The 12118-nt window shown below is 32.6% G+C and overlaps 1 pseudogene across 1 annotated transcript; it reads right to left on the bottom strand.

The window, feature by feature from the left end:
• Positions 1-1716: 1716 nt before the first annotated feature.
• LOC149154896 (glutathione S-transferase APIC-like) lies at positions 1717-2353 on the bottom strand (annotated as a pseudogene). The gene is made up of 3 exons (XR_016263554.1): positions 2199-2353; positions 1999-2047; positions 1717-1856 (listed from the first exon to the last, which is right to left on the bottom strand). The product of XR_016263554.1 is annotated as a glutathione S-transferase APIC-like (transcript).
• Positions 2354-12118: the final 9765 nt, after the last annotated feature.

Raw genomic sequence — 12118 nt, 5'->3', positions numbered from 1 at the left:
CCAGATGTCCCGCGCAGGAGGCGCCAACAGTTGGGCAGAGTACAGCTATGCTCAGCTCGGACATTTAACATAAGGGCCTCAAACCATGAGACTGATAAATTAACATGCTTATGTATTAACTGCCGAGTAGGTAAGGTAACATCAAGCATAGCTGGTCTTAACTTTAGCGCCGGCCACATATATACGTTGCCTTGGTTAGGCATGTATATATTGGTGGAGGCCATAGGTTGAACATATATTATTATAAACAACAGTTAACCATTATTGTATGCGTAATAGTAATATACTAAATAAAAAAATAAAATTATGTGTATATGTAAAGTTGTGGGAACGTGACATTTTGGTAAGCAGAACACACCAAGGCAGAGATAAGTGTGTACGCTCTGATACCAATGTTAGTTTATGACAACGATTCTATATGCGGAATTAGAACTTTAAAGAAATCATAAAAACTTAAAGAATTGTAAAAAACTAGAATAAACTTTAATGCCCATTTAAAATGCAAGCATAAATACGATTCTTTACATTCGGAATTAATTTCTTTAAAGAATCAAAATGAAGGTTTAATGCCCAGGAAAAATAAATTACCTCCAGCCATTGATAACGCTCTTGCTGCAAACCAAAACTTTCCTATTACGCTTCCACAATCCACTTGCTTTCTTGACTGAAAACAGCGCTCCAGCTTCAATCCAAAGTCATTCAAATGAGGCTGCTGCCTTGTTTTATCCACGCCTAAAAATATCGTAACACAATCTTCATCCAAGCAGAAAGAAAAGAATACAGAAAGTCTGAAGGCACTTCCAAGCTCTGCTCTCCCAGCGTGATGGTGTAAACACTGAAGGGGATTAAGATGCAAGCTTGGGGACCAAACAGATAAATTTATAGTCAAGCTTTCATCGAGCTTCTGATGACTATGTGTCAGGGGTTCCACAGATCAAAGTAGAGAACTCCAGATGGAGTAATGGACCACTTCAGAAGCTCCCAACAATAAATTTATTAACTGCAGTTGATTTCCTTAATTTAAGGAAATTAATGCAGTTTCCAGAAATTAAGAAAAGATTGCAATTTACTTCCATAATTATAAGCAGCAATTAGTAAAAAATTAATGGAGCTTAACCAAAATTATCCGGCATCATGTGGGTAGTTACTGGTGCAGAAAAGGAGAGATATTTTATGGCAAAGTGGTGGGAGGAAGGCGATCCTTGTAAAAAGCTCTGACAGATATTTTATTTTATTCCGACAGGGTGACGAAAGGAAATTTGATGTTGGAGGAAACTTTTGTCCACGCGGGCCGAGAATATATGCGTTGAAACTGGAAACCAGGCATTCACGTGACTTCTGGAGGTAACGAGGTCGCCCTTGCCCACTAAGAAAAGCTAAATGGTGGAGATCCAGTGGACAGAAGAAATCTCCAGCCAAGTACTTGCTCTTTGACGGACACTCCAACACTTTGCTCATCTTTTCCATGTTACTCTCAACCAGTGCTTCGTCCGTCGCCCCTCCCGTTATCGTGGGGATGACGACAAGCTGTTGCATGATCTGGCGAAGAGGGAATGGGAATGAGGACAGGCTGTTGCATGATCTCGCAAGCTGTTGCATGAATTGTTGCGACTCCACCTGGCACCACTGCTCAACTGCGGCGAGAGTCGGTGAGAGTCGATTGCAGATCCCTGGAATATTTGGGAATCCGATGCAATCAAAAAATTGACCGCGCTTATATCGGTCGGATTCCCAGATATTCCAAGAATCTGCAATCTACTTAAAGATGGCTGCGCAACTATGTCCCCCCAACCGATTATCGCATATACCTTGTCGATCATATTTCTTACAAAAATATTTTGTGATTGCTCTCGACTCTGCAAAAACAACAGTATCTATTAGTTTCCTAAGAATTTCTTATTCATATGAAACAGATCAGATGAATATATGATATTTATTAACCGGAAAAGGATTTCCCAATCTTATCAATGACAGGATAGTGGTAGGCATTCGCATTACCGATTAAGTTGAGGTCACCGTCTTGAGTAGCAAGTGTCTGTCCAAAAGGCTGGAAAAAACCCAAACAGAATGAATGTAAAATCATGAATGATCACTGTGTGCTTGCATGGAAAAATATATAAAACACAGCATGCAATGCTCTGAAGTGGAAATTTTGTAATGAATTCCATAAATTTTGTAATGAATTCCATATGGTTTACGTTCATCGAGAGAAAGGGAGACTGCTTGTGATGCCCCGCCATCAGATTTACAGGGATCAGCTCGTACTCCAGCTCCTTCTCGTTCAAACAGGCCAGTTGGCCAGTACCGTTACTGTGCACGCTGAGAATGGGAGGCCATGTACCTTAATCATCATTATGAAAATTTTCACCAAATAAAGAAAAAAATTGAAACCTGCAGCTAAATAATGGAGATGGAGATCGACTCGAAAACCAGCAGAGAACACCACGTAAGTGAAAACTGGACGTTTCAATGACGTGTAAACCGAAGAAACCGGACGTGTGGCAAAACGTGAGACACATCTTAGAGATCCAAGAAACTTAAGCGTCCTTCCATCCTCGAAATAGAAATGTGCTCAGCCTTTTTTAACGTGGCACAACCTTAGTGAACATATCACTTTGCACCTCCAATAGGAAAAATAGAATCCAATAAAGCGGAGGGAGCTGAGCTGAGTTGAGTTTGGATTTTTTTAGATCTTCAGGTGTAAAAATTTAGTAGGAAATTTGATTTCAAATTTTGATTTATGTTATTTAAATTAGTTTTTTTTATTATATATTTTGATTAAATATTTTGAAAAAATTTTAAAGTATTTTAATTTTGTAAGTTATCGATTAAATTTGTAATTTCAATAAATTTTTACTAAATTTTAAAAAATTAATCAGAAAACTCAAAAAAAATCTTCCAAAAAATCTCACTAAAAACAAAATCCAAATAAAATATTTTAAAAATATGTTATTAGGCTCATTTTCATCTGCCGTGTTAAAGAGGAATACTGCTGCTCCCTCCATCGGCGAAATAGAAACGTGCCGTTTTAAAGAGGAATATAGCTGCTTCCTTCCATCGTCGAAATAGAAAGGTGGCCTAATTTAACCCTTTTTTAATTGTCGATAAAGAATGCGATGTTTATGTGATAAACCGTAGTCATCCACCGTCTTAACGAGGAATACTAGCTGCCAACTTCCATGGTCGAAATAGAAAGGCGGCTTAATTTAACCCTTTTTTAATTGTCGATAAGAATCTTTATCTTATGCTCAAGATAAGACAAAGTTTGTTTGAATTTGCGGATTGATGAGGAATTTTGGGAGAAAAAAAAAACTTTAAAAGTTTTAAAAAACGAGGGGTATTAATTTGTGGGCAGATAGATTATATTGTAATTTTTTCATCAGTAAAATATGTGTTAAAATTATTTATAATTAGCAAAATTATATTAAAATTATTAATATCTTTATTTATATTTATTATTGATAAATATATAACAAATTTGTATAATTATTTATTATTTTGTTTTAGTTTAATTATTAGATTATGTTAAAATATTTATAATAGTATAATTATATTAAAAATATTAATATTTATTATTGATAAATATATAACAAAGTTTTATAGTTAGGTTTTTTCGTTTAGTTTAATGATTGAATTTTGACAAGTATGAAGCTTTTTTTTTTTGTTGATTCTGTGTAAAAATAATGAAGATTTTTTTATGCATGTTATTTAATACTTATGTAAATTATTTAAGCCAACTCATATTATTTCATGTTCTTCATCATTCATGGAAATTTATATATACTTAGCATGTTCTCCCATGTGCAACTTTATTATTTTTTTGCAACTATAATTGGAAATTTGTATTTGATGTTTTTTTGTTAAAAATAAGCACATGGAACCAATAGAACCTTTGATATAAGATTAATTGCACGACAATTAATAATGTTTAATATAATATTAATAACCATGTCATTCAAATCAATGTTAAATTCAAATTTGGTGTATTATTTGATAAAGATACTTTGAATATATATATATATATATATATATATATATATATATATAGGGGGAGAGAGCATGTTCACCCATTTTAATAATACACAATTAGAGATTTGTATTTGCTTACTATGTTCTCTCAATGTGCAACTTTACAAAGATAAAATACTACAACATTTTTTTATACGAGATTAACACAACTAGAAATAGTTAAAGTGTAAAACAATTTTACAATAAATATATAATTTTAATATGAAACATAATAATATTTTTAAAACACTATATTTTAATTGAATTCTAATTATAATACATATTTAAAACAAATTCAAATACAATATGAAAATTATGCACCATTACTGCATCTTATTCCCCAAAAAATGAATATAATAAATTAAAATTCTTATAAATATATAACACAAATTCAAATACATTAAGACAATTACATCTTCTCACAATATATTGTTTCATTAAAATATAATATATATTTATAATTAAATTATTAATTAAATTATTAAGGAAACTTAATATTTTATTTAAAGAAAACAATGTATAATAATATTTAGATAAATAAATAATGATAATAATAATTGGGTAAATAAATAATGATAATAACTTAATGTGGAAGTTCTATAATGTATGACTAATAATTGGCTAAATAAATAAATATAACAATTTAATGTGAAAGACCATCTTCTTTTTACTCATCCATGATATGACCAAGTAATGGATACCTTATGACTAAGAGAGGAAGCCAGGGAAAATTTTAAGGATGCAAGTTTATCTTAAAGTTTAGAAACTTTGGCGAATCTTACTAGTCTGTAATATGAAAATTGTAAAATTTTTTGTTGATATTTTTGTAGAAATATTTATATTTCCAATGATTTTATATTAGTCGATATAATATTTTGGCAAATTTTAAGGTAAAATAATGGTGTATTATAAAATTTGGGCTAATCACCTTAGAAAAAAATGGAAATTGGCGAATCTTTTTTTTTGGAAAAAGCATGCAAAATTAGCTCATCTGCGAATATTAACCCCTAAAAATTTGCAGAGAAGATGCTACCAACGACATTAATATTTTAATGTCACTTAAAGAAAATCCATGAGACAAAAACTGCCCACAACATACAGACAAAAGTAATTTAAAAACAATCTCCACACCTGCAACAAAGCAACGATTTTGGAAATAACTAGAACCATTGAAAACAACACCAACTTCATGAACAATAGGTGGTTGAAAATCCATTATAGACAACATGACTTTAAAATTCACTAAGAATCCTTCAGTAAGTAACTTACTATGGATCATTGAAAAGTAATTGACGATAGTCTATTTTACTTAAATAATGCAACATTCATAGTGATTTGGGTTAATAAATTTAAAATAATATAATTTTAATATTTAAAATAACATATTCTTGATCCTTTCACATGTACATACATAATCAAACAATTCCATGCATACTCATTGAAATAATTCAATCTATAATTAGAAAGAACGGTGTGCCTTACAAAGGAACTAAAGCAATATCCATGATATGCCTTTCGTCATTCAAAGTCCTTTTTCTTTATTCGCCTTTATCTTTGCCTTTGTATTATGCAAATTCTCGCCATTACTTCATTATTTTTTCTCTTTTCATTATCATGGACAAGACCTACAATAATAAGTACCAATGTATAAACTTTGAATTATAGGAAAGAAAAAGATTTTTGGAAACTTATAACAATCCAGAACCAAGATTACAGTCCTCGCTTTACACATAAATACGGAATACATTTTTTTCTCTCATTCGAAGGCATTATACATCATATCAATTACTTTCCAAAATACTTACGCTTTGAGAGAGTACCAAATACCATTGACATCAATGACTTTGTTTTCAAGTCCAGAAAAAAACAAGGGAGCCGAATATTAAATAGTGATAAGACCATAGAATAATGTGAGGGACCTTGTAAATTATATGGATGAGAAGGACAACTAGATGTCTGAAATGAAATTTGGCAGTACAATTTGTGAGTACGATCAACTGTGACCTACTGGAAAGTACATAAATATATGATGGCAAATTAAGAGCCAGACTAATTAACTAATCAAAATGAGAAAAAACAAATTTAAAATTTTTAAGAAAATAAATTAAAATTTTCTCTAATGTTTAGATTAGAAAATACAATTTAATTTTTGGTCAATTTAGATTTAATTTAAAGTCAGCTCATTCTCATATGCGTTATACCATGCTGAGGTAGGGAATAGTAATAGGAAAAATATTTAAAAAGAACTATTACACTAAAAATATTATTATTATAATTATAATTAATAATAATTATTAATTTATATTAATTATTATTATTATTATTAAAATTAATAATAATTATTAATTTATATTAATTATTATTTAATATTAAATGTAACTTATTATTATTTAACTATGCCAATAGGCGTTTTTTTTGTGGACTTGGGTGGGAAAACACTATTCACCCAGCGAATCTAAGAGTTTCATTTTCATTGTTCTCGCCTATCTAAATTTGACGCATGGCTCCTCTTCTATACCTACTTGTTGTGTTCATTAAAAGTTATGCTAAACTCCACGAGCTTCTGCAGCGGGCGATGTTGTGCAACCCTCATGGACTGAGTGCCCCTTCGTTCACTCGAGTGAGAAGGCAAGAAGACATGATCCTCGATGCTTTCATTGTTCTACAACTTCTTGTACCGATTTCAGAAAAGGGAACGTGTGACCACGATGTATTCAAATTTTGGCCTCATCCTCCTCGATATTGGACTAGAGGAGTTGTAAACGCTGATTCTAACCAAGCATAGAAGGACCTGTAAAAGCATAGTCTGTTTATTTGCTCATACTCTGCAACAACTTCACTTACTGTCTGGTATTGATCACCCAACAACAATTCAAGAAGCAGTGCAACGTTGCATGTTGCCTTTGCTCTCAAAAACTATTTTATGTCGGCCTCAACATTAGCTTATGATGGATCGCCGCTTCGATAGACACCGAAGGAGTCATGAGTTCGAGTTCTCCCGACAGATCTTTGATGTCTACCCCAACTTCAACATTGGTGGGGGCATTCTCAGTCAACTCCCCCTCTATCTCCACCATTGTCTCCTACTAAGCCAAATGAAATAATCCCCTCTTTCTTTATTCAGTTAGTGATTATGACATAGCCAACGACAGTATATGAAGGACATTAAGCTTGAAACCCTTGAGGGGTTTTCTGCAATTTTGGGGATGGCTTAACGAAGTATATGAAGGGATAAATAGGTAAGTTTTAGCCAAATGGTTCGCTAAATTTAAAGGAAGGGTGAGGGCTCTTGGGAATGGTCAATACCCACTAAAGCTAGCGCTCGATTTGAGCTTTAATTTCATTTTTACTCAGATTAGGTATATTCGTTTCATCAATGTACGATTCAAGGCGCCACGAAATTCCATATCTTTGACTGATCTGTGCTTTATTCAGGTGCTTTTGGAGGTAATCCTACTATTATAGTCCCTGTTTTGAATTGGGTTCTTGTCATTTCAATCAATTTCTATTTATTTATTTGTTGGGTATTTTCCATTTATAATTTTACTGAATTGGGTTCTTATATATGTTAATTTCTATTTGTCTTTTAATGAGATTTCCTCTATATCTATTTCAAGTTCCTGTTTTGTGTTGGGTTCTTGTCATTTCTATTAATTTTAATTTTCTCTCAACACAATATCTTTTATATATATCAAAACCTACTGGGTCCTAGCCATACTTGGCAAATTCATCTTTTTTAAATTTCTCTTCTCTCTATTTGATGAAATTTTTCTTGGGCGCTTTAGGATCAAGTATTCTGAACTAATTTTTTTTCTTTTGGTCGATACCTTATTTGCATTCAAGGAGCATTCTAAGCATATTTTTATTTATAAATTGATCCAGCAAGGTGAAGGGGAGGAATTTTAGTCTTCTAATTGAAAACCATTGCGAAGTTCTCCATGTAATTCCGCCCCCCTGTAACTTATTTCCTTAAGGAGCCTATTGGGAAGTCAATATTGGGTCTGTGCATGTTATTGAATTTGACAGCCAATCTTTTCTTGACCATTTAAGGGTGCCAAATTCATGGCAATGCATTTGTATTTTCTTCATTCTTTTTTATATTTTCGCAGCTTAATAATTAATTTTTAAAGTTGGCGAAACATCATTCTTCACGATTTCTATTTTGGAATATGTATTCTCTTTAAAGTTGTGCATTTCCTTCTATTAAGGTTTGCTATGATACCACGACTTTTAAATAGAGAGAGTAATAAAAAAATAAATTAAAGTTCCAGTGTTTAATTAATCATCACGTTTCTTTGGTAATTATCTCTGTAACTTATCACATACAAACAATTTGGTAAACAATGAGTGTTGTGATAACCCTAACATCTTTTGTGTGGGAACGTCCTTAATATACTAATGTTACTTGAAGTAAAAGTAGATAGAGGATACTTCTGCATCATTCATGTTATGGAAGAATAATGTGAATTCTATGTATGATTGAAACGATTGAAATCTGGACCAGGCACTACTCCCTTTTCACGTATGTTATCAACTAGGTTAGTTTATTGAATGAACTTTTAATTGGTGCTATTTTGTGTAGCAGGAAGAAGTATGATTTCAGATAAACATGCTTCTTAATGTTGTAGCATGTGATGTAAGAAAATTACAAACAAGAACCCCATAAGATTCTAATTTTTCATCTGAGAACTAATATATCATACAACTAAATCTGATGATTGGAATCAGTCATGACTGGAAATAACACTATATGAAAACCCTGTTGACAGGTTGCGAGAACGTCTTCTGGAGTGCAATGGTGAGAAGGTGTTGAAGGCCAAAGCTACTGCAAAAGTAAAAAGATTCACTTAATGGTCTCTCAAGTGCATTGGCTCTCATTCTCGTGGCCAAGGAAGTGGAGACAGAGTAATGCACATCTCATCCATTGAGATCCAATTGTAGTTATCTGCCTTCAAGGAATTTTTAGATCTTGCAGGGGCCTGGTTAACAGGGAAATACTTCACAGAAGCATTTTATGCAACTTTCTTTCCCCTTACACTCTTTTCTAGTGCAATTGATCTAGGTTGGGCATCGGGAATTGCTGCAAGTGCAATGCAAGGCTTGTTAGGAATGCTTGTTGAAGGAGGGGTTGGTAATGTCAACTAGTGCTTCCTTGAAGTTGCACATTTTGGGAGCACTGAGATTGTGCAGATTTTGTTATAGGTAGCATGTTTTCAACCTTTTTTATCTATTATTGAGATAAAACACCATGTCTTAGCAATCAAATATTTTTTTTAGCTTGTTATTACTTGTCTATTACGATTCGGGCATGTGAATTCCATATGATAAAACAATATTTTTTAGATCACAGAGAACTAGTCCTCGTTTGGTTCCTAGTCACATTTTCCCTTTCTAATGCACATATCTCTTTAGCAGTAGCATGGCCAGGAAGCAATCTTAGCATTGCGAACTAATTTGGTTTATCCATAAACAATAAATATGATTTTCAGATCTTTTTTTGCACAAGAGGTTTTGCCTCAGAGCTTTTAATGTGGAGATGGCATGTTCTCCAAAATAAATGGTAGGGATTCATTCTTTAAGGGTTCAAAACAAAATTCAGATAGAAGTGTTGAAGGTGAGGCATGCCCACATGTTAAAGGTAGTGGAACTAGTGTGTAACAAGCGTACATAGGTAAAGTACGTACACAGAGTTTGAAATCTTATTTTGTATCAACTTCTAGGGAGAAGGTGCTGGAAGATTTAGAAGGTGATGTGAGCCATGGGCTGCTGGAAGCATAAGTTGTTAATTTTTGCAAAGGAAACAAATTATTTTCTTCAAGATTCTCAAAGTCAAAGTCTGGAGTGGGTGTTATCTGATATGAGTGATGTTCAATGCAAGCAAGAAAAAATGAACTGCATCTGTGATCCCAGAAAACAAAAACCGCACAGATGCTTTAAGAGAAGAAAAAAGAATCTGATCAAAATATGACGTAATTTCTTCCACAATATCAGTTTGTCTTGTGTAGCTCATAGTCAAGGGTTGCATAGATTCAGGTGTCATCGAGGATGTAGGTTTAATATCTCAACCAGCTAGATGCTTACTTCTTTTCCATATAGATTTTGTCAATCATGTAAGCTGGTATTCTGGTGATCTGAGGTCATTCACACTGCTGAACTAGTTGCAACACACAATTCCATACATTCTGACGTTGGCTGGGTTGTGGTATATTGCTAGTAACTTGAGAGTGTCTTGTAAAATTATTTGCAATATTCCTCGCAGGATGGAAAGATCATGGCAAGTTAGATGAGGAAACAATCCCTGTACAATAATCAAGATGTACATATAAATCTAAAGTATTGTAATAGAAATGGTCTTAGAAATGGGAATTCCTTTACCCTTTCAAATAAGTGATTTCCTTGCCGAGTTGTGAGAAATGTTGTAAGCTATCTGTATTTTACAAGAAAATTGTTTTGACATCTTTTCAACTATGAAGGGCTTCATCCTTCATGGATTGTTGTTTGATGTAGCATGTATAAATGAATATGCTCTTACAGTTTATTGTGATCAAATAGAGAAAAAATAGGGAAATAGAAATGGAATGCTTTAAGGAAACCATAAATTCCCTCAAACCCAATATTATTGTTTTACTCCATATTTAGTGAATGGAAATGCCTTGGACAGGGGTAGTTGAACCAAAAGAAAGAATGCTCAGTAAAAATTGATTCTATATTTTAAAAATGAATTGATTATATAGATATCAACAAAATATCCTTCTGGAAACCTAGTTTGTTTGTGGCTTTATAGAAAATAAAAATAAGCCTAGTTCATCTACAATTTATTATTTTACCAGCTCAGTAGTTGATTACAAGTTAAGAGAAATCAAACTGTTAACTTGTCTCTCATAAGAATTAGAAAATGTGTGAACAATATAACCTAAAAAAGTCAGAAGCAAGTACAATGGGAAATTTGTTTCGTGCTTTTTGCATTATTTTGATCCCTTTACATCCCAATGTAATACCCTAGTCAAAATTAAGAGGATCATTGTGTGTCAAACTTTTACGGATCAATGTGTATATTTAATGAAAACTTGGCAAGAGGCTTGTACATGTGGTTTTATTTTCAAGAATGCTTTTATGCGGTATCCATCATTAGTCAGGTGGTAGCCATTCTGTGGTGTATTTTGGTCTGTATGCACATACATTATGATTATAATATTACAACCACTAAATGCTACGAGTGAGCAGAGTGGGGGGATATGAGTGAGCAGAGGGGATTATGAGTTTATCCTAAGTTATGTTAAGTTTTCCTATGTTCTGACTTTATCCTAATTTTTTCAATCTCTTTTTAGGATTAACTAAAGGCATATCAACCATGAGAGTTAGTTGTCCAAGCAAAGGATACGTGTTTCTCTTAAGAGGGCATATGATCATATTTTCCTTGGAAGTATATTAGTTGTGGTTTTGTGTACCAATATATTGTGTAAGTATATTTTGTATTCATGAATCAAATTTCTGCAATATTGTTAATTTTTTAGTTTGGGTTGTTTGAGAGAGATATTCAACACAAATTTTGAGCGTGAATATTTTTCCTTATGCATTGTCGTCTTCCATTATAAGTGTAGTCTAAACAATTTAAGAAATTATATTCCCTAACTTTTTTTCTAAAAGGAAATTATATAAACTTCAGTTAATCACTTCTTTCCATATTCCCCGACTCATCCTATTACAAGTGCACCCACCTGCAATAAGCTTTTCATTTCTTAATTTCTGTTATGGAATAAATTTCATTCCTATTAGGAAAAGCAAGAGTCACATTTAAGCAAAGAAGAACAAGCAATTAAACTTACAGGGGAAGTAGATTAATGAACCAAAGGGATAAACTTATAAATATAGGGTAAACAGGCTAATTAAATTAATTAAAAAATACACTAACTAAATTAGGATTAATTTAATGGAAGAATACTAGTCATTTATAAGGAAGGTGACTTATGCTAACATAGTTGGGTTAAACGAAAAACTCGATTTAATGATGATGCAATATGGTTAATAGAAAAAAAAATGTTAAACACCTGAAATTCAGGTTAATAAGAAGCTAGAGCCATCTCTGCATATCTTGAGTTAATTGGAATAG

Source organism: Pinus tabuliformis, chromosome 9, assembly GCF_031772625.1.
Source record: "Pinus tabuliformis cultivar Carrire ecotype Pingquan chromosome 9, CPIR1, whole genome shotgun sequence".
Classification (NCBI taxonomy): Eukaryota; Viridiplantae; Streptophyta; class Pinopsida; order Pinales; family Pinaceae; genus Pinus; species Pinus tabuliformis.
Note: the sequence above shows the minus strand (reverse complement) of the source record. Positions and strands in the feature narration are given on the sequence as shown.